This window comes from Canis lupus, chromosome 2, assembly GCF_048164855.1.
Source record: "Canis lupus baileyi chromosome 2, mCanLup2.hap1, whole genome shotgun sequence".
NCBI classification, from domain to species: domain Eukaryota; kingdom Metazoa; phylum Chordata; class Mammalia; order Carnivora; family Canidae; genus Canis; species Canis lupus.
In genome coordinates this window covers 20,900,868-20,925,159 of record NC_132839.1, presented here as the reverse complement: position 1 = coordinate 20,925,159, position 24,292 = coordinate 20,900,868, and the positions used below count along the sequence as shown (strand labels likewise).

Genomic DNA, 24,292 nt, shown 5'->3' with positions numbered 1-24,292 from the left:
CAGAGGGAGAAGCAGGCTCCATGCAGGGAGCCTGACGTGAGACTCGATCCCGGGTCTCCAGGATCACACCCTGGGCAGATGGTGGTGCTAAACCGCTGAGCCACCAGGGCTGCCCAATTCACTTCTTTTCAAAAAAAAGTACTAACATATCACATAAACGTAGTGTATGAACATTTCATTCTGGGATTCCTGAATGCCTTTCCCCAGGATGCTATGCAAAATTAAGTTTCTATAGTTATGTTACGTTATTTATTTATTTTTACCTAATTGCTGAGAACATGTATGTGAGATTTTGGCTTAGTGGGTAAAAGAGTGGACTTTGGAGGTTGACTATCTGGGTGAGATTCTTTGGAGGGTGACTATCTGGGTGAGCTTCCAGCTCTGCCATTAACAAAGAGGATAGCTTTGAGGTAAGTTGCTTTTTTTTTCTTTTTTTCTTTTTTTTGCATCAGTTTCTTCATCTGTAAAATGAGGACAGCAATGGTGCCTATCTCATAAATGAGTTAAAGTATATAAAGCCTCAAAAACAGTGCCGAAATACACAATAAAACTCTTAAAACATGCTAGCTGTGATCATTACTACCTAAGACTTGTTGTGATGAAGAATAATTTCAAATTAATAATACAAGCCTTTTAAATGTATCATAAAAGCTATTAGAATTATTAGTCAGACCTTTAGTAGTGATGCTGTATAAAAGCGGAATTCCTAAGTCATAGTTGAAAGTATCAATATATTTATAGAAGATCAGTCTTACTTCCAACCACCAAGCCAGCATGAATTGAAAACCAACTGGTCAACATATGTTGATGCAGATGGAAAAAGGATACAACTGTCTTTAAATTCCCTAAAGAAAGCTGAGTGAGGAACCTTCTGGTCACTGCAGTCCAACCTATCATTACCCGTGCAGTGAGACTCTTTGATGGGTTTCTTAGTCTATGAATAATACATATTTTGGGGACAACTTCACAAAAATAATCTGTCTTTACTCCAAAAAGACCTGTGACTAAGCAAATACAAAGAAAGAATTACCTCTCAACCACAAAAGAGGGTGGCACCCATGTCAGAAAAACTGAGGCAACTGGCAAAATTAAAAAAAAAATTTTGAATAAAAAAAGAATAGAAACAAAAAAAATTTTTTGAGATAAATTGGCCCCCCACTCATAGCTCATTGCCTAGAGAACCAGGAAAAATTTAAGTTTCAAAATCACTTTTCCCTTATTTTTTAAAAATAAAATTAAGAAAAAAGTTCATATTTTTTTCTTCTTTTTGTTTTAAGATTTTATTTTTAAGAACTGTCTATATCTGATGTGGAACTCAAACCCACAACCTCGAGAACAAGAGTCACATGTTCTACTGACTCAGCCAGCCAGGCACTCCCAGATTATTTCTTTATAAGGCATCATTAAATAAAGAGTCTACCTTTTTAGAAGAATGCTATTTGAAAGCATTTCACAGGGCAAACCACATTTCCAAATATTCTTTAGGTTCTGTGAATCTCACTAAAAGGGGCAAGCTCTTTTCATTCCCGATGAAATTTAGGATAATATTTACACTGAGTGATAGAAGATTTTAAGGATTAGTCATTCAGAATATGTACAATTAAGTTTGTCCATGGAGTTTTGTCTCCAAATGATTCTATGTATAAACAAATTGTAGCAAAAGAAAAGATTCTGATTGTTCTCGAATCCCTGACTTTTCTGCTAACACCAACAATAGTTAGTTAGCGGGGCCAACTCTATCATCTTGTAATATGCAACAGCAATTCTTCCACAGTCCCATTACTGATGGCTCTGGGAAAAGAAGAGGTTCTGACATCCCATGGGAATGGGAATTCAAGTACCTAGACTAGGTAAAAAGTAAAGTTATCGGACATACAGAGTCATGGATAAATTAAAATGTTGGCAGGAAAAAGTGAACTCCAGAACTGTCTTTTTCACTCATCTTACATACACGTGCCCTATTCATATCTCAAAAACATTACAAAATCAACTTATGATAGATATGTATACATTACTATATTTGAAACATAATGAACAAGGGGACTCTTCTTTCTTTAGGTATTATGAAAACTTCCTACAATAATTATTTAATACAACTCTAGAGATAATTTATTTAGTAATTAATCAAGATGATGTGACAACAGAGTCAATGAGTTCTAAGTAAATTATTTTCTTGCTAAATGTGCAAAGTGTTTGCAAAAAAGCTGAATTTATATTGCTTGTGTTGTCCATGTGACAATGTATCAGTTTAATAATCAGAAAATTTTGACAGAAAGTATGCCTTAAAATGTATTTCATACATTTTCTTTATGAAGAAATCTAAGACATAGTTTTCCTATATAAATATGTATAATTAATGCTTAATTTGTATAAGTGATCACTCATTAATATAGCCTCTGTATTTTCAGTTTTAGCTCAAGTGAATTATAACTTTGATTAAAAAATGTTTAATTCTTCTGAACTCTGAACTGCTCTTCACATCAAAAATTGTTTAAAAAATCTAAAATTAGCACGTTGGTTCTTTTTTAAATCTTTAATTCTGGGAGATACTTAAAAATCACGATCTATATACAAAAAGTAAATGTGTCCATTATATATCTGCACGTGCATATATATGCAGTAGGTACTTACTACATATACATACCTAAAACTTCAAATTCTGTTAACTTATTGAGCTCATTATTTCAAGAATGAATGCAGGTTTCCATTGCTCAGTTGTTTTTTTTTTTTTAATTTGTGTAAAACCAGAGACACTGTTTTCTATGAAGACAACAACTGAATTTTTATTTAGAATGGTTGATAGGAATAGAGACACAGTAATAAATAAAAATAAAGTTCAGAAATATTTACCTACCATGCTTTTAGAATGATGTGAACATCTACAAAGAAAAATGTCACATTATTTTGAGATTATACAGTTTAATGTGTCTCTATACAGAATAAGAATTACTCAATAGTTTAACTACTTTTGGTCTAATTTAATGATGTAAAAAGACTTAAGGAAACCAATATTACCTATCAAGTCAAGTAATTCATATTTATGACCATACACTAAATAGTATATTACAATATTTTAAAAATAAAGCTGGATTAGAGTATGAAAGTAGGTTTGTTTTTAGTATAAGGTATATATGTAATGCTTACGAAGTAAATTTGATAATTGGAAATTTGTTTTTTTTTGGTAAAAATATGTTTTATTTTAATATTCCTATAAAAAACTACTTTTAATTTAAATACAATAATTCTGTTCATTATTAAAAATGTTTATGAACCTTAACAATTTTATTTTTAATTAAAAGTAAATATTTGGTCAAAAATATGTTTAGAAGAAAGCTTTTGGTCTATGAATATTATAAAAGTTTCTTAGAAATCTCTTAAAGACTGAGTACAATAAAACTAGGGCAATGCATATATTCTCAGTTACTCTTAAAAAAAACCTGTAAAAGTGACTATAGTGGCATGTTCTGACACATTCTTTTCATAAACCGAACCCTGTTAGTGACAGCAGAACAGATTGTGTGCATCTGCTGGGAATGAGCCAGATGACAGTGGAAAAACGCACATGGATACCTTGGCACAGCAAATAAAAAACGGAGAAAAAAAGACCTGGAAGAGAAAGTGCTCAACTTTAATTGAAACATTCTTTCCAACATGATGAACTTCATCCAACCACCTCTTGTAGCTTGTCAATTTTACATATAAGAATGTGTTTTTAAAGGGTCCTTTGTAAGTTGGAGCTGTTTTGTCCTTTTTTAGCACTAAATATTGACACAGGTTTCAGATTATTTCTTCAAATTATGGCAAATGTAATAAGCATTAGGGTAGAAAAAGAGGCCAAACCAATCTACCACAGTCTGGTACAAGAATGTTAAACTTCTAAAAACCCTTTCAGGTTGAAGTCAAATTTTAAATATCTAGGTTAAGTTTTGAATTATGTGGGCATTGCACTGCCAAGTACTAGAATGCCACAATTCAAATTTCTGCAAATGTGACTATTGTAAATGCTGCTTACACTCACTAGTGCTACAATATTTTATTTTACGCTGATCAACCAGAGTATTGTTTAAACAGTTGGCTCAATGGCACTAGAGGTCCATCCATAAAAACAAATGTGCTTCTATAAATCATATCAGGAAGTTCTCTTGGATGCTCTGATTACAATGAAAATTTATTCTATACAGTATACAATGCAAATTTTAAACTGGAGACGAAGTTGTTTAATAGATTAGTAGTCTGACTGAAGCAGCTGCAGTCAAAAAAAAAATCTGGTGATTAACAGCCATTTTCCAGTAATCATAACCCTGGAAAGGGCTACTAAGCAGGGGGAGGGGGTTGCAGATGGGAATAATTCTCTAAGCCCATGTGCCTTAGAGGGCTCCATCATCTTCATGCAGACTTATTATTATTATTATTATTTTTAAATTAAAGCTTTTAGAGGCATCCTTGATTGCAGTGTTGGGAGCTGTCCATGCTGTTTTACCATAGGGAAGTCCACTCTGCAAGTATTCCTTGCACTGAGCACTCTTTAGCTCTACATTAAAACAGAGCTAGAAAAGAAAGCTGAAATGCAAGGTGCACACTAGAGGAGCATTATTCAAGAGTATGAGAATAATTCCAAGTGGTTGCAACTCCACAGGCTGTCTAAACTGGGCAGGCCTTATCAACATTACCTATCATCCAAAACATGAATTTCTTTGAGAAATTAAGTGAATATAAAAGCTGAACAAAAAAGTGGTAAACAGACTCTGAGACCAGAAATAGTCCCATTTCATCCACATCCAGCCCAAATCTTTTACTTGTGTTATCAGAAGGTGTAATCCTTATGTAAAATTCTGCATTTTCTGTACTACTTTATATTTCTTCTCACATGTAGAAAAATACTCAAATTAAGGTAAGTTCATTTGTTCATCATCTCAAAATTGATAAACTGTAATTAAATAATCCTGTAAATCCGGAACAAAAAAAGCATGAAAAAATGTCACTTACTTATTTTTTACTATTTGAATAAAAAATGCATTTTATCTTTACAAATAAATACAGTTCATTAATTTTCAGCAAATGTGTGTAGAATGTCTATTATAGGCAAGAGTGACTGTGAAGGAATAGAAAGATGAATAAAATCCTCATTCTTCATTAATTAATTCTATCTTTACACGCGCTCAAAATTGGGTAGTAAAAATTAGGTAGTAAAAAATAAGGAATACTAATGTATCTCTCAAAAGTGGATAATACTAATACAAACCCCCTCCAGAAAACCAACGACAAAAAAACCTTTAGAATTCTTGGTGAGGCTGTCTTTTACAATTAAAACCACCTAGTAATTCTATGTGCATCAAACTCTTCCTCCAAACTGAAGTTTTATCAAAACGAAGCCATGGTCTATCTGGAATTCAGAACTTTCAATAAATGACTTTTAAAACCTATAGATGGATTATTTTGTTTCTTTAGTATCATTTCTGGTTCTAAAAATAATATATTTAACAACATCTGATCTGTGAAAGGGTTTGAGTTTCTTGGAGAAAAAAGTATATTGTTCTTAGCAGCCATTAGCATTGACCTAATAGCATTGGAATTAGACTTGCCTTGAAAATGACCCAATTTTAATGGTATAAAAGTATTATTGAAAAAAGTTCAACATAATTATCCCATCAAGCATTTCTAAGTGACCATCATTGGGAGAAAGATAAAATGATTAAAATATAGTGTAGTGCTATGGTAATTTACTAATTACTGATTACCTACATTGTGCTTTTCTGTGTATCATCCTGTTTAATTCTTACAATTCTATCTAAGAGGTGGGTGGTATTATCACCCCCATTTTACAGATGGTGAAACTGAGGCTTTCTGGTGGTTAAATAACGTTTCTTAAGCCAGTAACCAATAAATGGGAGGCTGGATTTTGAATCTACTTTTGTCTTTGCTCTTAACCATGACTCTTTGTTGCATAAAGGCCTGTTTAAGAGCACATTTGTGTATAATTAAACAAATGATATTATTATGGCACTGGGTCTTCAAACTTTTTGTGTTTGCCAATCAAGAGAATCGATTTTCTCTTTCTCTTGCATTCATCTCAATCTCTCATGCTTTTTGTCTCTCCCTTTCTCTGCTCTCTTCCACTTAGCCCCCCTTTATACACACTCACATCTTGGGAGTTTTGGCCCAACACCTCACAAACATTATGAAAGCCATAATTCGGTTCAACTAGTCCGATAAGTATACTGCCTCCTGAGACTTCACAACGCTGTGCATTTTTGCTGCAGATATACAATCCATTGACTCTAAAGCTGTCGGCAGTTCCTTATGAAGATATCATCCTGTGGCTTTCGCTGTTTGAAGATCAGTGTTTAGAGATTTTTTATGACATGGCATCGGGCTTAATGAACCATATCAAACACTCAAGTGTAAGGAGACATTCTACAATCTCATATGTAGTCAAATCCAGTTGAAAGTATACTTGCTTTATCACAATACCAAATGTTTTGAAGCAAGAAGGGAACTCAGGAGAGAATCCAAAACCAAATAAATTCAGGGGAAAAAATGGATGAAGTCAAGAATTCTTTAAGCTTTGAAGCTATAAAATGAGAGAAGGAAACAAAAATCACATAGAGCTCACACTAACTCAAGAAAGATTGAACAGTCCTAAAGGGGACATTCACCATTCATTCCAACCAAACGGCCATAGGAAAATGGGCAACGGGTTTTAGTATCTTACCCAGCCTCTTGCAAGTCTATTAATGCCATTGTAGGAATTTCTTTCGGGTTTATATAAGGGGAGAAAAACTCAAATGTGAAAGAAAAAAAAAAAGTAGTCACGTTTTTTCTCCTTAACCTATAAAACCTATACCAGACTCTGAGAGATCTTCTGATAAATTCTAGAAATGATTAAATGGATAAACTTTCTTTCTTTTAAATAGCCAGGTTGCTAGTCTTTACTTAGTTCAGAAAAATAATCCTAATGGAATTAGGACTGGAGTTATACACCATTTTAACATATAAACTGTTGCAGAAGAAGGGTGAAAAGACCTACCTTCTCAACCATAGAACCTTTACTTAAAGGCCATCCAAAACTTAATGAGGCTCTTCAAATGTGAATGGAAACCAGGCACTTTAAAAAAGTAGTTGGTAATTTCTTGGTAGGCAGTTTAGAATTTTTAAAAATTTTTGCCTGGAGAATAACCTATTACAGAAACCTCCAAGAGATTCATGTTTTAATCAGGTACAATTTTATAATTTAAATAGCACAATAATCCATTTTCTATTTAAAAAAAATTATTCAGTACACCTATTAAGCAATTGAACTTTACAATGTTCCTAACATTATTTATCAAGTGGCAATGATTCAAATTATCCTACAGTTCGGGATAACCCCAAGAAGAGAAAGAGGTCTCACACCATTATCCTAAATGAAAGAACAGTTTTAAAGGTTGAAACTGGATTTTTAAGTACAATATCTAATTCTGTAAGAAATAAATATCAGAAAATTACCGACCCTTATGTATATTAATATATGCAAAAAAAGTTTAACATTTTTTTTCTCCTTGCTAAGGAGCCTTGAAAGTGTGCCATGTGTAGGACTTTTGCTTATAAAACACCTTTGGTAAGAACAGGTTATTGTGATCATGCTCTTATGAACTACCTTTTACATTTTAAGATACTTTTTTAGGGAACACTTGTAGCCACAGAAAAATAGTTGCTAGGTATTTAAACATAATTAAAATGACCTCTTATCTATTTTAAAGAGAAATAAAATAAAATTACATATAACTGTTGGTCTGACTTGGTAAATTTTATACAGGCAATTAATAATTGGTTTAGTGGGTTAATGACTAAACTAACATTTATGCACTATTTGTATACTATTAAATCAATAATTTAGTTGAAACATAGAGTTGTAACAAATATTTTATTACACAGTAACATTTTCTACTTAAGGCTCCCACTTAATACATTTCTACAAGAGGAAGCTAGTTTTAGAGAGGTGTTCTGGCAATAATCTGTCTACCTTACACAAATGAGAATTCTGCTATTACCTGAACCTGCTAAAAATTATTTTTAACAAGATACTTGAAAATCACATTGGTATCGGTTGAAAATGTAACTGGTAATTAAAGACCGTTATAACAATTTTTTATTTTACAAGAAGTACAAGTTTTCAGACCAAAGTTTCAAATGCAAAGAATATTAATGCAAATACTCTGAAGTTGATTTACTTTGTATGGAAATAAGCACATTACACTGTACTTTTCAAGTGAAGAACATAAAACAAATCTGAAAACTAAAATGCGTGTTTTCTCTCTTTGTACTCTGTATTTTGACCTAGTAATCATTAAAGCTGTGAGTGTGTATCAATATAAATTACTGTAGTGCCACATATTGTGGTAGAGCATTGCTATTTCCCGAGATAAGCACAAAAAAACACTCAATGTTAATTTGCATCACAGAATGACCTAACATATCTGAAATATAATGCACAGGCCTTATTGAAAATAAATCCTTTTATTTTTCTCTGCAAAACACACACACACACACACACACACACACACATACACACACAGGTATCTGACTGGGCCTGCATGTGCTGGAGGATGGTTGGGGAAGAGGTCTCATTTTCTATCTTACACCTATTGTTTTATGCATTCTCAACTGCTATATGGGAAGAGAAAGGAAACATACTGAATCCACTTTGCAGTTAATGTCTTAGTGATTTAAGAGGCAGAATTTTCAAGTTAAAGAGGGGAAACATTATGTTTTTCCTTTCCCAAAGCGATTGCCCAGGAAGAAGGCCCTCTGCTCCTTAGCCTACGCAAGGGGAAAAAGGGACATTACTTCGGGCTGAAATCACTCCGAGACAGAAGAGGGGAAGTTTATGATGTGGCACTGTGCACTGTATCTGGTCTGCAGCCAGGAAGTTTTCATTTTGTAGCTCTGCTGCCAGTACCTGCCCTGCATATTCAGAAATAAAAATACACCAGGGCTGTACCTCAGAAACTGTGGATGTTACAAAGAATTAAAAGAGTTTATTTTTCTTTCTTTATCCTGAGTGTAATTACTGTTTTTAAAAAGAAAGAACTGAAACTATAGTAACTGAAGGGTTTTGTTTTTTTTTTTCCTTTTTAAACTCCTCAAACTACCTTCCCACAAAGCCATTTAAGTTAAATGGTACATTTACAGACTCACCTACATGAAGGATATAACTTAAAACATCTGCTTAGACATGTACATTCTGTTCGGATATAAAGAACGTGGCAAAATAATTGAAAAGTATAAGGCCATTATTTTCTTAAAATGTGTGTTCTTCTGTGTGTGTGTGTGTGTTCATTCATTAAAGAGATTTTTGACTGCAATTAGGTAGTCGGTCCTATAAAGGCTTCCTTGTGTGACCATGATTTCTAAAAATAAAATGCTCCAGTGAATATTTCTGCTAAATAATCACATCTTCAAAATTACTTTAAAGAAATCCCAATGCCTCATGTTACATTAAGCAATAATATCGGCCTTCCATAATAAGCCTTGGTTGCACACCTTATGCATGGTCAACAATTAATTAGGAGGTTAAAAGAAGTCATGTTTACTCTGTTAAATAGTAGACTAATTTTCTTGTCTGTCCCCACTTATTTACATTAGTAAATCTACTTTCTAATTTTGCAAATAAATAAGCACATCTAAGCCAAAGCTGCCTATCTTTGGGGTTCGGAGAATGATGCATTCTCTTGCTATCATGCTAACTTGCTGAAAATCACAGATGAGTGGAAAAAAAAGAGAGGTAGTTGCAGCTGTTTAAAAAAAAAACAAACACATCTCATTCTATCAAAGGACTATATCCATCGCTTTTTAAATCCTGCATGCTAGAGACCCATAGTATCTGAGAACAATTTTTATGAATTCTTCATGTGCATCTTATCTATGACAACAAGATACAAGAGGAAAACCAGACCACGCTCAGGATGCTCTTTGGAAAAAGCAGGTTCTCACCAGGGACTGCCTCAGAGATCAGTTCCTCCAGTCTAAAAACAAGTTTAAGGTACTTCATTTAAATCATTACAAGAAGATCTGCACTGTCATTCTACATGAATCGCAACCACTTGCAGGATGAACAACATTGCTCCATTCATTTAAAATTTACAGCATTAAGAATTAATAAAGTCTCTATAACATCTGCATTATTAAAGAGTAATGATTCCTGCAGAAATCTGCCTGTAATAGGTTTCCTGACTCTATTGCTTGTAATGTCACCAATTTTCTTTATAATGTACTCAAAAGATTCTCTCCATATGTACTTTGAACTTTGTTTACACTGGTTATATTTTAAAAATAAATACACGATTTAACTGGGGTAATATAGTGACAATGTACAAAAAATACATGATGGTGATGACAAGTGAATGTTACTGATATCATCACCTGAAACCAAAAGATGAATTTATACAACGGGTATAATTTCCATACTTAATAGTAACATGACTTTTCACTCTGCAGTTAATGTTAAAATAATATGAAAGAAATTGAGAGAATACTATATTGGATAATCTTTTTCATAATCTTATTCTTTACAACAGTATTCTTTGTTATAGAATTTTAATTATTTTTCTTGCACAGACAAAAACAACTAACATAAGAACACTGATGTTATCTACTTCTTGAAAGAGAGGTAGGGAATGGGTACGTCTAGCTCCTGTTATTTCTGTATGTCTCAACATATCTGGGCAATAGTTACTATTGAATTCTTATTTTGAGCAAAATTAATTCTGGTGCACTTTAAATAAGTTACTTAATATTAAAAGTACAAAACTTTCAGACTTCTTTCAGCGTTCAGTGTGAGAAAGGTTATCAATAAGAACCGCCTTAAAAAAAAAAACTAAGAGTTTCTTTGCTCAGTAACTATAGCAGACTATTAGAAATTATTTTCTTTCTCATGCTGTTATTCACTTACACACTGCATATTTGCTTCAATTCTCCAAGGGAAGAAATCTGGCTCTTGTGGGAAAAGTCCACCCCTTTCTACATGTTTGCTTCCTTAAACGAAAGGAACACACCCCCTTACATTCTTTGAAATGTGTCCAACATGCACAGAATTGTAATAGCGCTGTATTATTGACCAAATTAGAAAATCCTAAATGAGAGTCAAATATTGATAAAATGCTATGCGTTTTGGATAAGGAGAACTAAATGATAACACATATAGGTAACAGAAATGAAGTATGTTCACGCTAGTATCTACATTTTAATGCTCAGAACACTTGTGTCAGTGGAAGAAATTTGTCAATGTTTTTGTGCACATGAATGTTGTATGACAAGTCAGGAAGAGGCCCACAAATGTTACAGGTTTTTGAGTATATCCTTTGAATTTTGGACTCATTGGGGGATTGCCTCCTCCGCTTCATAAATATTTTAGAGAAAAAATATTCAGAAACTAATGTATCCATCTTATTAAGTACAATCAGAAAGCTGTTTGAAATCACAGAAGTGCAAGAAGTATCAAAAAGTCTACGCTCATGATGCTTATGACAGAAAACTCACACCAAAGTTGGTATCCATGAACTTCTACCTCATTAAGACAATCCGCTGATCATGAGAAGTTATGGTCTAACAAGTCCCCCTTCTACTATGTAGAATAATATACTCGCCAGGCATGTTTTTTGTTGTTTTCTAATAATGTGATAAACTCCATATTTGTGGGGAATCTGTGCATCTACTATCTTTCCTTTTATTTTTTTTCTAAACTCTTTTTTACTTTATTCCATTTCACATAGAAACTTGCAATTATAAAGACACAAATTTGTATACCTTTTAAAATATTTTAATGTTTATATAAAAATGGTTAGTCCCTTTGCAATCTGTTCATCAGGCATTCCCCGACAAACTCAGCTATACAGTTTCCAGGCCTACAAAATGGAAGCTCTGCTATGCTGCTTATGTTTTTCACTTAGAATAAGAGTGAATATAAACAGTGAATATATAAACTAGAACTGAAGGTAATAAACTTATTAAAACTTAGTAAGATATTGTTATGGTCAAAGAAAAGCTGCAAGTATGTGCCACAAATCCACTCAGATGAAACATCTCATTCAATAGAATTTCTTCTCTTATAATAATGCACAGAAAATTAAACACATAAATATTAATTTTATGTATCACAGAAAATGTAGGCAATGAAAATGCAATGTTTACATTTATGGGTGACTCATTAGTGTTTTATTGTGTGAAACACTAGGAGGCATCAGTTGGGTAAAAAAGGACTTCAATTTTTAAAGAAGCAAGAAATTACTGTAGAGTGGATGTGTAAGAAGTTAGGGTTTTCAAAGTGTTATTATATAAACCAAAACTTGATTCTATGAAATAAACTCTCATAACATCATATTTTGTTGTAAAGAATAATCTGTACATCACATTCATGAAATACATATAATTTGACCAATAAACACCTATCAAGATATATTTCAAATGTATAGATTCATAACTATGTAATTATACATTTTTATGAAGAATATATTTGGTAACAGAATAACATAATGGCTATTGACTACTGTGCATTTTCTGCTCAGTTATTCAATACCATGAGTGCATGTTTTATTTCTGGCAAATCCTGTTTTGTGCTCTCTACAACGCCTCTGAAAATGCCTACTGCAATTAAACCTTAGGATAACTGCTTCACGTAAGCAGCCAGAACTTGATATCTGTTCATCAAGAAGTGATGGAACTTGAAATTTAAGCAATGAAGGTATATACATAAAGGACATGTTTTCTCTTACTTCACTACTGAAAGGCTGTCACTTGAAAACTGAGTTTTCTATTGTTTGAATGGCTCTTCATAATGATGAAGCAACAGGGTTGTGGTATACTTATCTAGCAATCATTTGAAATTGGAGTGTCTTGCCATTCCTCAACAATCAGCTTTTATCTTTGACCTATCAAAATAACATGTGAACTGCGTAATCCGCCTTTTGTAAGGTGCACAGACTCTGTTGTTGCTCCTGGTTTTGTGAATCGCCTCTGTAATCTGGTTTGATTTCCTAAAGATGACAGATCTCGGTGAACAGTCAGGCTTTACTGAGTGCAGGGCAGTCCACGCGCCCGTGAGATTAAGGTACAGTGCTGAGGTCGGGGATCTTAATCACCTATCCTTCTACACGCAGCACACAGAGTGAACATCAGTGATTAACTCTTTTCATTGTGTCCAGGCAATCACTACATTCATAAAATGAATATGTGCATTTTTATAAATTTTAGATATTAATCTGCCTGGTGTGTTCTCTGAGGATGTGCTTTTGAAAAAAAAAAGTAGAACTTAAGTAATAATCTCTCTAAAGTCCATTCTGTAACCCTCGATTGCATATGAAATTCTCCCACGTTGTTTTGAATCACGTCCCTGAAGCCAGGGTTCTATGCTTAATACATAATTTTTTTTTTTTGGTTATTAAGTAGCACAAATGTTGCTGCACAGATATTTCCCCATTTTTGTGACTTTCTGAGATTTCATAGACCTAAAATATACCGCGTGTAGTGTTGGGAAATAAAACCACAAAACATACTACAATAAACAGAAGAAAGTTTTGAAATATTATGTTAACATATACCAAGGAGTTATTTAGCTCAGTTTTTTATAAAAGAAATTTAATATAATAAGTCATTTATTAAAAAGATATGGTTGTAGGGTTATTCAATTTATTGACTCAGTGTAAAAATGAGGGCCAAGGAAGAAATACATAGAAATCTGAAAAATATAAAACATGATGCTTTTTCAGTATTCTATCTTGAATCAATAGACACTCCTTTTCACTACTGGAAAAACCATTTCCACCAAATTTTGAAAATTGAGTATGTTTATAAAAAGAAAAGAGGCAAGGTGCAGTAAAGTCCTTGTTATTTAAATTTCATGTATTTAATGTTATGTGTTCCTATTTTGGAAAGTTAGTAAGATATGTGATTGCATACTTTTAAAGTATGAACAGCTCAGAAAAGATGGAAAATTGACTTATTATAAAGTGTTCATTGTTATTTAAACCTAAGAAACAAATTAATATTTAATAAAAGTCAGGTCTTTAATATTGTCTTTGACGTGCATACACAGCAATCAGAATGTAAATAGCGAAATTAATGAGAGAAGGAAAATTCTGCCTTTTGTAAGATGTCTGGAAAATATGCCACAAATACTCCAAAGCTTTGTGAATGCGAATGACAGTAAATTTTTATAAAGTTTGGTAAAACTTGAAGCTAAGGTAACTGCCAACTATTGTCTCTTTAACGTGACTTGGGAATCAAATTTTAAATATTGAGTTTAAAGTGTGCTTTGATGGAAACTTTTAGAATTGAGCTTGTAGTATACTATACAGCCAAATGTACTTTCCAACAAATAGACTGAGATTTTTGACTTTAGAGATTTTTTTTTTCCTTTTGAGATGGGATACTGGATAGGCATATCTCATTTTACCTGCGAGTTCTGAATCCACTTGCTTTAGAACTACTTCTTCTAACTTAATAAATTTATACATACATTGGGAGACAATAACATGGTTTATTAACTGCATTATATTTAACTGAAACTCATGGAAAAACAAAAATACTGCTTGTGCCAGATTTGTACATACTGAACATTTTCAAAGACTAGCCAAAACTGGTTATTATTTTTAAAATTAAGTAAAATGTTTTAGTTTCAAATTGGAGAATTGGAGATTGTTAACCTATTAAAAGCTAAACTTAGTATGCAATACAGAGGTTAAATGGGGTTCACAGGTGGTCACATTTCCATGTCCTTCCAAGTCTCTAGAGATTGGAGTTATTATACTCTACATAAACATCTTTACTCTGCAACCACAATTCCACTGCAAGGTGCCAGTGAAAAAGAGGCTGGTCACTTTTTTTTTTTTTTTTTTTTGACTGGTATAATGAGGTGGCTGGAGTTCCCTTTATAGCATACAAAATATATGCAGTCACTAACCATTTCATAAGACAGTGACTATTAGAGTTAGTATCAGATTCACAATAGTAAAATGCACTTTGTGTCAAAGCAATTCTCCACTGAGGACCAGTTAAAGAACTGGCAGAGAGCCTGATTCTACCTATTATACTGTCAGCATTTACATATAAAGGTGTTTTATACAAAAGACACACATTCCTACAATGTGAAGAAAAGAGCTTTTTCCAAAAAAAAAAAAAAAAAAAAAAAAAAGATAACTACTGGACCTAGACTAGTCAGAAATGTGTCCGATATAAAATTTCCTCTAAGAATTAAGAGCCATATTCTGGGAAGAAGATGACATTAGTAGCACAATTAAATCCTTGCATAAATATAATAAACAATGTGTTGTGTCTCTCCATATATACTTCCTTTGTGCCAAACTTTATCACTGAGTTTGGTAACTTTCATCCAAAGTCCAAACAGAAGGCAATTAAAGTGACTTAACCTTCTTTCTTTTTAAAGAGCCATGTATTTGACTTGACCTGAACAGCAGTACATATACTGAACCCCAACACAGATTGTAAAATGTAGAGCCTACCATGGCCAGGGTATCACTTTTTTTTTTTTTTTTTTTGTCCACACCAATGAGAAGCCCTCTATCAAGCCAGCGCTTTGGTAAGGGAAGGAGATGCACAAAGGTATATACTCTGACAGACAGCCATGCTTTAGCTCAAACTAATCCCAAGAATTAGTGGCTCAGAAGCCTAACCCAGAGCAAATCAGAGACTTTGGGGGGCCTCGCAGGAGCATCTTTCCACAGTAAACTAGCGGCTAATCTTAAGGAATGTACTTCAAGGTCACAGAATATCCTGTGAAATATTAAAATCCACCAGGCTCCACACGCTCCACCATATCAAACATGCTAATGACGTGAACTAACTTCATGAAACTTTAAACACACGGGTGTGACAAGAACGAGTCAGGAGTGATTTCAATAACTGATGGCAAACAGAGAAGTCTTAAAAAAGTTACTTTTAGCAACAGACCAGGAAATCACAGAATCTTAAAAAAAAAAAAAAAAAAAAAAAGAAAGAAAGAAAAAAGAAAAAAGAAAAGAATGCACAACCAACCTCAACTTCAGCCTTCCAAAAAGGCACAAGCATAGACCCAGTGCCGTGGAATATACTGATGCAGAGACAATACCCAGGCTATTTCTATTTCCTCGAGAAATGTCAGAGGTACTTACATGAAGGAAGACCCGATCAGATTAGTCCTTGGGATATTTTCCTTTCTTAAGAGAGAGAGAAAGAGAGAGAGAGAGAGGAAAAAAAAAAATAACAATGATCTTTACTTCGTCCAGCCTTGAAGTGTCTCTCCACCTGATTCAAACATGCAGCCACGGCGACCCACACAGAACCTTCAAAGTCAATCCAATAGCAGCCTGAAGATGTCTGGGTGTACGCGTGTGCTCAAGTGTCTGTGACTGCGAGCAGCGCGAGCAGAGAGCTGGAGCCCGAGCGTGCGCGCGCGCACCGGGGGAGCGCGCGCGGGGGAGGCGCGCGCGGGGCCGCGCACTGGCGCGCGCGCCCGGGCCGCTCGGAAGAGGAGGAGGAGGAGGAGGAGGAGAAGGAGGAGGAAGAGGAGGAGGAAAAGAAGGAGGAAGAGGAGGAGGAGGAGGAAGAGGAGGAGGAGAAAGTAGCTCTCAGCAGCCGGCCAGATTAAAAGTAACCAGACTCATCCAGAAAACTGCGTCCAGGAAGGAAGTGACAGAGGACGAATGGGAAAAGGAGAGCCGCTCGCAGCCTTTGAAACATCGCGTAAAAAAAAAAAAAAAAAAAAAAAAAAAAGGCAAAGGGGGGGCGGGGGCAGTGGTGGAAGGATATTGGGAGGGGAGGCGGGGGCGGCGGAGCAGACGGGCCTGGGGCTCCAAGCGGCACGTCCTGGGAAGCGCCTCTTGCCTTCTTTTTTTTTTTTTTTATTCTTTTTTTCCCCCCCTTTATTTCGTCCTTGCCCCTGCGTGTGCCGCGGCCTCGCGCCGCCCTCTGCTCTCCGCCTCCCTCGCCCTCCGGGCCGCGGGCGCTCGCCCCGCCAGCCCCGCCAGCCGCGCCGAGCCTCAGTTTCGCTCTCGGCAAAAGGGGGGCGGGACCAGACCTCGGAGCGTTGTAATAAAACAAACATACAGCAGTTCCCTCCTCACCCCTCCAGCCTCAACTAGATTGATAAATTGCTCCAGCACGCTACTTTAATTATGTATATGGTATGCAGAATAAATCACTGAACATCAGTACCTCAATCAAGCACTTTTAAATGATAATTGCATCTTGGTGAATCAATCTCCCCATTCCTGACATTTTGCTAATTTTAGTTTTACGGTGGGGTAATGGCACATGCCATACGCAAACCTAATGACAATTCTTTATTGCACGAAACCGAAGACAACATCGCGAGCGGCGGCTCCCGGCTCTCCCCACGCGGCGGCGGCGGCGGCGGCTGCGGACGCTCCGAGCTCCGGCTCCCGCTCCGGCTCCGGCTCCGGCTCCGGCCGCCGCGCGCCCGCTCCCCCGGGACTCCGCGAGCCAGCCTGCAGGAAAGTCCTTCCAAAGTCGGGATCTTTCCTCTGACCAATAGGAGCGCGACCCTAATAGTTGCTCCTGCGACTTCTCCCTCCCCCCCGCCCCCACCCCCCCGTTTGCAGACGCGTTAACCACTTCTTTCTTCCGCGGGTCCGTGCGCTCCTCCGCGGCTCCCGCGTCAAAGCCCCCGAGCAGGAAGCCTGCGAGCCCTCGATTCCCCGCGCCTTCCCTGCACGCCCGGGACGCGCGCTCTTCGGCTCTGCAGGGCTGCAGGGCCGCACGGCGTGCAGAGAGACTCCTTATGCCTTATGCATGTACAGAATAATGAAATAATTACCGGTTCCTGAAATCTCGACTTCATCGCGGGGCCATGAACTTTCTAATCAGTTTGGAAATATTTACCGAGGCGGCAGCTTCCTCGGAGATCCCCCCCCCCCTCCCCCCCCCCTCCACTTCTATCTCTTCCACACCTTACTGGATTTTATCCAGAGCATTAACATGTAAACCAAACCAACTTCCCAAATGCATTAGGCTTCCCTATCCGATAGCTGATGACTTCACTTATCCTGAAGAGTTTCAGCTGCACAGGAAGCAGAACTAGAGACTGATAAGGAAGATACTTATGTTAAGGTTTAAGCACAGTAAACACTTGTCCTTACCAAAAAAAAAGAAAAAAAAAGAAAAGGTTAATATTCAAGATTAGGAAAGCTACCAGGGGTCGGGCACCTTTCCTTCTCTAGCCAATGACACCACACCCAATAAAGCCAAAGTAAAATATACCAATAGTACCCAAACCATGAAAAGACAAGACTGCATGCCAGTAGAACTACAGATCATACAAAATGTTGAAACCCAGTTAAAAGATTTTAAACCTGTGAAAGGAAGAAGAGAAAATACGTTCGGGAAATGAAAACGTTGAAGGTACAGGAGTAGACAATAGGAGTATACCGAAATATCTGGCTAATTAAAGATATTTCCTCACTTAAAAAAAAAATTCCTTTCAGCACTGTATGTTTAACCCAATGACTAGTTGCATTTCCTGTGAAGTTCTGCACCATGCCTCTAGACTATTTTAATGTGTGAGGACAGTGTGATTCAAAAAGCCTCCTGCTTCATTGTAGGGGCTATTTGATGTGAGTAGCTTTTCTCAGAAGAGTGGGCTCAACATTTAGGTGTCTGCCCCAAGGCTTCACTTGAAAGGAGAAGGTTGATTTTACAGGCAAGTACAACCAGATCTGAACAATCTTCAGCCTTCTGGCTCATCACCATTGTGACTGTATCAGCACAGTTAAGATGAATCTCTTGCTTTTATTATAGGAAAGCGTGGCAAACTGTCACAAAGCAAAAGTCATCTGAAATAGTATTATTTCTTGCAGATTAGGATCTACAGTATATTTTTTGCCTGTTTGTTTTTCAGCTGGTGAGTTTGCTACTACCATGAATTCATTTTAATAATATGGCAGAGATAATCTGTATCAGGTTTTCATTCAAGGTACAACTTCTTAAAAAAAATCCAAAAATTTAAAGGTGCATACTCATTTTGAATACTAAGATATGTCTATGTATGGTGATAAAAATGAAATTAATTTTTTCCAGATTCACAAATGCCTTGAGAAAGCAAAGCATTAGTAGGAACATCTAACTTTATTGCCATCATGCCCAAAATTAATGCAATGAATTGTAAAAGCCTATTTTACATGAGCAAATAGACACAGGCAATACATGACTTTCGGCCATACTATTTTCGATGGATTACAGGTTATTGCTATTTACCTCAGCAGACTTCAGTTTTGGATAGTTTTCCTTCAAAAAAAAAATCATTTTACCTTTTTAACATCTGAAAGAATTATTTAATAATAAGCATTATAACAAGCCCATAATTATCAGTGATAGTACAAGTACAAAAATATGTATAACCCCACACTGTGGATAATTTGGAAATAATTTGGATCTGGACTGTATCACAGTTGGCCTTTTAAAATATAAGATATTCCCCTCAGCAGATTTAGCTTCTTAATTATGTGTGACCTAAGTTAATATTAGCATTAGTTTCCTTCCCATGAGCCTTCACAGTTGAAGCAGAAGATGTTGTGCAGAAATACACAATAGAAAGTCACCAAGATTTAAAATTATTCATTGGTAATCCACAAAGTGGTTAATACAAAATGTGCTTTGTATTCTTTGAATACTCTGGATTTGATTTTTTTTTTTCTCCCCAAATCATCCTGATCTCTGCCACCTAATGCTACTTGGCTAGTATCATAATATTTTTTGGTGTAGCGAGGAGCTTGTAGTAGGTGTTAGGAGGCCTATATTCTCTGGCTCAAGATTTGTGCCTAACTAATGAGTGTGTCTTTTCAGGACTTCAGATGCTTATTCATTATGTGAGTTAAGTGAATTCTCCAATCTATTCCAGTTCTATGATTGGAAAGTAGAAAATTCTGCTACCCTTTAAGCCAATTAGATGCTAGTGACCTATCATGTTAAATAAAAGGTGACAAATCATTTAAAAGAAAATGATGTCTGGGATTGTCATACTATTTAAATAAACTATAAACTCCCCCCCATTACTAAATAATTCCTTTATTAAATAGTTGTCATAAGTGCTTTATTATGTATGTAATTATATATCTACTTGTTCCCCCCTCAAAAGAATGGTTTAGCAATGTATTTAATTAAAGTGCCACAAAAGTTACAGAGAGCATAATCCTCAGGACTTGAATCTAAGGAGTGCTAATTTCTCATTTCTGTTCCAGGTTGTGTACCATCTTACTCCACCCTCCTCTCTTTACTACTTCCCTACATTAAATCAGCAGTACACTTAAACCCTGTTCACTGGGTATGCCTGCTTTTAAGCTTGGCCCACGCTGGGTGTAGCTCTTGAAGTGAGCTTTAAAAAATTATTTTAAAGTAAGCTGGGGCGGTTGCCACAGCAACCCACCCTAAGATGAAGAGAGGCTATAGATTAATCTACCCCTCAAGATTATTCAACTGTATAGTATTTGTTCTTCAGCCAGAACACTTTCAACACAAACATGATAATTGAACATAGAAGTTCAGAAAAATATACAAAGTAGTAAGATACAAATTCCAATAGCATTAAAAATGTTATATTTTTTTATAGTTTACAGTAGAGATGAGATACATAACTTCCCCTGAGATGGGTTAATTGTAAAAGAGACTTGCAAAGGTAGGCCCTGAAAGGTGACATGTGGGCTTTAAGGCAAAATGGCATGGTATTGCCTACAATGTAAAGCATAGAATGGTTGCACCACTCTCTTTATTATCCCTTTTATGTGTCTACGTTATAGATACCTAATGACAGAGTTTGGCAGTTTTACCTTTAAGAATTAGCTTGGTGGTAAATGATAGAGCAAATGTTAAGCACTCACCACATACACATACAGTCATTTGCCTTCCATTCTTTACTTCATCTCTTCATAGAAGTTACTTCACAGTTTGCAACTCTTCTTTGGCACCTTAAAATGTGTAAGTACAACAAGGTACATAGTTAAAACATTTTTTTTTAAAGAAAGCTGATATTAAAGTACATTCAAATAGATTCATTTCTAAAACTTCTAATCTGAAGTAACATCAGTATTAATTCTGTTTTTAAAACAAATGAATGTATGTTAAATATAAAATAATTAAAATTATCATTAATTGTGAAAATACTTATATCTTTTAATATAAATAGTGCCAAATATCTAAATTTCAAAAATTCTTTAGGTACAGCTTTAGCCTATGCACAGTATACACCATATGGACTGCTTGTGATTGAGAATCTGCAATATGCAAAGGATTTGTTATTCCAAGCCAAGGTTTAATCATATCCTTTATCTCATATCTAAAGAGCCTATATTTATCTTTATTTTTTGTACCTTTAATTTTGTATCTGATTAAGAATTACAAAGGAGAAAGTCAAATCCACCATACCCCAAGCTAACAAAATTTGTCAAGTTGGGATAATGAAGCTGCGACTGTAGTTGCTGAAAGGGCTTATTGTACATGTCGCCTAAAGGCCAGTTTTAAATACTTCGGGATTAGTGGTGTGGATTCAGTACCCTTTATGAATTCTATTACCAATAATACCTTATGCTTCCCACCAGTGTTTAACTATACTGAGCACAGACAAATGCTCCTGTGTTCTAATCCCTGCTTGAAACCAGCTTTCTATGACTTCCAGCACACACATGAACTTTTCCCTGGCTTCAGAATGAGTCTACTCCTCCCAACCCAGAGACATATCAGACCAGGATGGTCAATACCCATTTACCCATCTGTATTAGCAACAAGACTTCTCATAGGGAAGGCTCATTAAGATTTACGAAGCCTCTATATTTGGGTTGACATTCCTAAGATTTATTTTTATTTTTAAATTGCCTCAGGCAAGGAGAAATGAATTTTGGCCACTCTTCCTTTAGGGGTGTTAGCTGAGCTTAGTCTTTTAGGCTCAGGCCCACAGTGAGTTAGTCTAAACTTAGTGACTGGTACTGGGTATCTGGTGACCTGGTGAATACCCTTTCTCCTAGCTTTGCTTGCTTTTGCAGTCTGCTAAGTGGGAATCATAACACACATCTCCCAGGGCCTTTTCACCTTACAGAAATGCAATCTTCATGGAATCATGTCTGAAAGGATATGCTACGGCTTATAATATAACAGTGCCACTACAAATGATGATACATTTCTTCCTTTTCCTGGATCAGTATGCCCAAATAAGGCTACATCACTAATTTCCTTGCAAATGTGTGCCCCATTACAAAGTATCCCTATGCATGGCTAAATCTGATGGACTTTACCTTCACGTACAAAATCGTTAAATGTTCATCGGAACATTGATTCTATTCCGTTTCTCGAAATATCACAGAAACCTTCAAGTCAAAGAATGGATGGTCACACTTCCCCTTTTAACTATTTTTTTTTCTAGATGCCTCTCTACGTGTGTGCCCTTTAATTTTTAAAGATCTTTTTTTTTTTTTTTTTTTTTTTTTGTAACCTGGGATCGGGGTGGGGAGGAGGGGTGGGGATTCAAAATCTCGTCCTGCGTTTTGGTGCCCACTTCTTTGTCTGGGAAGCCGAGGGCTGGAATTCCGTTCGGACGGCCCCTTAAAGACCCAGACAGGGGACGCCTCTGGTTTCAGCAGCTTCCTCGGCGGAGTTATTGATTGCAGGCAGCAACAATCCCTCCGGGTGATTTGGGTGGAAAGTGAATCCGCGCTGGCTGGGCGTTCTCAGAGGCGCAACAGCCGCAACGCCATCCAATTATTGCCGGTCGTCCCCTCCAACACCGCTCTCCACCTCCAGACTCCGCTCCCTGCCCAGCGCCACTTCCCCCCACCCACTTTTCTCAGAGCGGACCGACCTACCTATTCCTTCTCAGCCCGTCTCCGCTTCCCCCCCACCCACTTTCCTTGGTGCGGACGGAGCCGAGGGGGCGGGGGCTCCCTCCCGGGAGCGTTTCTAGAGCTCGGAGGCAGCTAGTAGGGGGTGAGTGCGCCACGTGCGTGCGCCACGGGCGCGGAGGAGGCGGGCTCGGGGCCCTGCGGGGCCTGCGGCCCGGTGCGCGCCCGGTGCGCGGAGGGGGGCGCGCTGTCCTGGCGGGGAGCGTGGCGGCGTGTGTCTCGAGGGCGCTGCCACGGCTCGGGGGTGGGGGGTGCGGGGGGGGGAGCGGCTGGGGGTCCGGCGGAGAGGCCGCGTGCCGGGCCGTGGAGGATGGGAGGAGGGCGCAGCGGTGGTGGGTGGGCCCTGGGAACGCTCGGTGGCGGAGTCGGGGAGTCGCCCCTGCTCGCCTGGTTTGGGGATCTTTGGGAATATTCCCTCTCGGTTGGCGAAAGACGCCCGCGGAGCGCCGGGGAGGAGTCCGAGCCCGGCGCCCGGGGCGCCCACCTCCGCGCGGTGCACAAAGCGCTGGCACCGCCGCCGGGGCTCGGAGCGCTCTGCGCGCCGGGGGGCACCGCGTGGCGGGCGCAGCTCCGGCCGCCGCCCCTGTCCCGCCGCTCGGCCGTGTTTGTCACCTGACGGAGCCTTAGGAGCGGACGCGGGTCCCCGAGCTGGACTGTGCAGCCCAGCCTCTCAGGGGCTACGCGATCATTTATTTAACCGCTGGGTCTGGGAGTTAAGCTGCCACGGGGGATACGTGCGCGTCTTGGCGAGGGACAGGCCACAAACTACACGACAGTTGGGATACGAGGGAGAAAAGACACAGAACCTCCCCCCCCCCCCCCCAAACTACCTTTCCCTTTCCATCCCCTTTCTCTGCCGGCACGTGAGAACAGTGCCGGGATCTCTTGCAAAAATGCCATCCCGAAAAGCAAATGCCTGGGCTGCTGCTTTGATCTGCCCAGTGGAGCTGAACCAAGGGCGCCCAGAGTGGCGGGAAGACCCATGCTCCTAAGGCACTGTCCAGTACTCGGCGGAATAAATCAAAGATGCAAAGTGTTTGTATTGTCCTGCTCTTGAAGCTAGAAGCTGCTACCAATATGGTAGCCGCTACCCCCCACCCCCTATGGCTCTTTAAGTTTAAGCATGTTAGAATTATGGCAAATTCAAAATTCAGTGCCCCAGTTATCCTGGCCACATTTCAAGTGTTCAATAGCCACAGACGCCTGATGGCTACCTTATTTGACTGCGAGATGTTGAACGTTGCCATCATTGCATAAAGTTCTATAGGAATGTGCTGCTCTGGAGTTTTAAATGAATGCTGGTTAAAAAAAAAAAAAAAGAAAGAAAGAAAGAAAGAATCTGCTTTGTGATACCAGCCAAATTTTAGGACACTCTTGGCATTTGCATTTCCTGGCACAAGTGTGGAAAGTTTTAAAGTCAG

General features: G+C 37.6%; 1 protein-coding gene and 1 long non-coding RNA gene across 34 annotated transcripts in view; one reads left to right on the top strand and one right to left on the bottom strand.

Moving 5' to 3' along the window:
* Nucleotides 1-24,292, bottom strand: part of MEF2C (myocyte enhancer factor 2C) — a 169,054-nt gene that overhangs the window by 132,583 nt on the left and 12,179 nt on the right. For 13 of the 33 annotated variants that reach the window (XM_072791988.1, XM_072792049.1, XM_072792088.1 and 10 more), the window contains exon 1: nt 16,143-16,439. The gene's annotated coding sequence lies outside the window, so the exon portion shown is untranslated. Of the gene's footprint in view, nt 1-16,142; nt 16,451-17,184; nt 17,242-20,861; nt 20,949-22,835; nt 22,939-24,292 lie in introns of those variants that run through there. The other 20 variants (XM_072791994.1, XM_072792092.1, XM_072791991.1 and 17 more) reach the window with 7 other exon arrangements.
* Nucleotides 22,529-24,292, top strand: part of LOC140613889 (uncharacterized) — a 144,513-nt gene continuing 142,749 nt past the window's right edge. Inside the window, exon 1 of the long non-coding RNA XR_012014776.1 lies at nt 22,529-22,956. This is a non-coding gene — a long non-coding RNA (uncharacterized lncRNA). The remainder of the gene's footprint in view (nt 22,957-24,292) is intronic.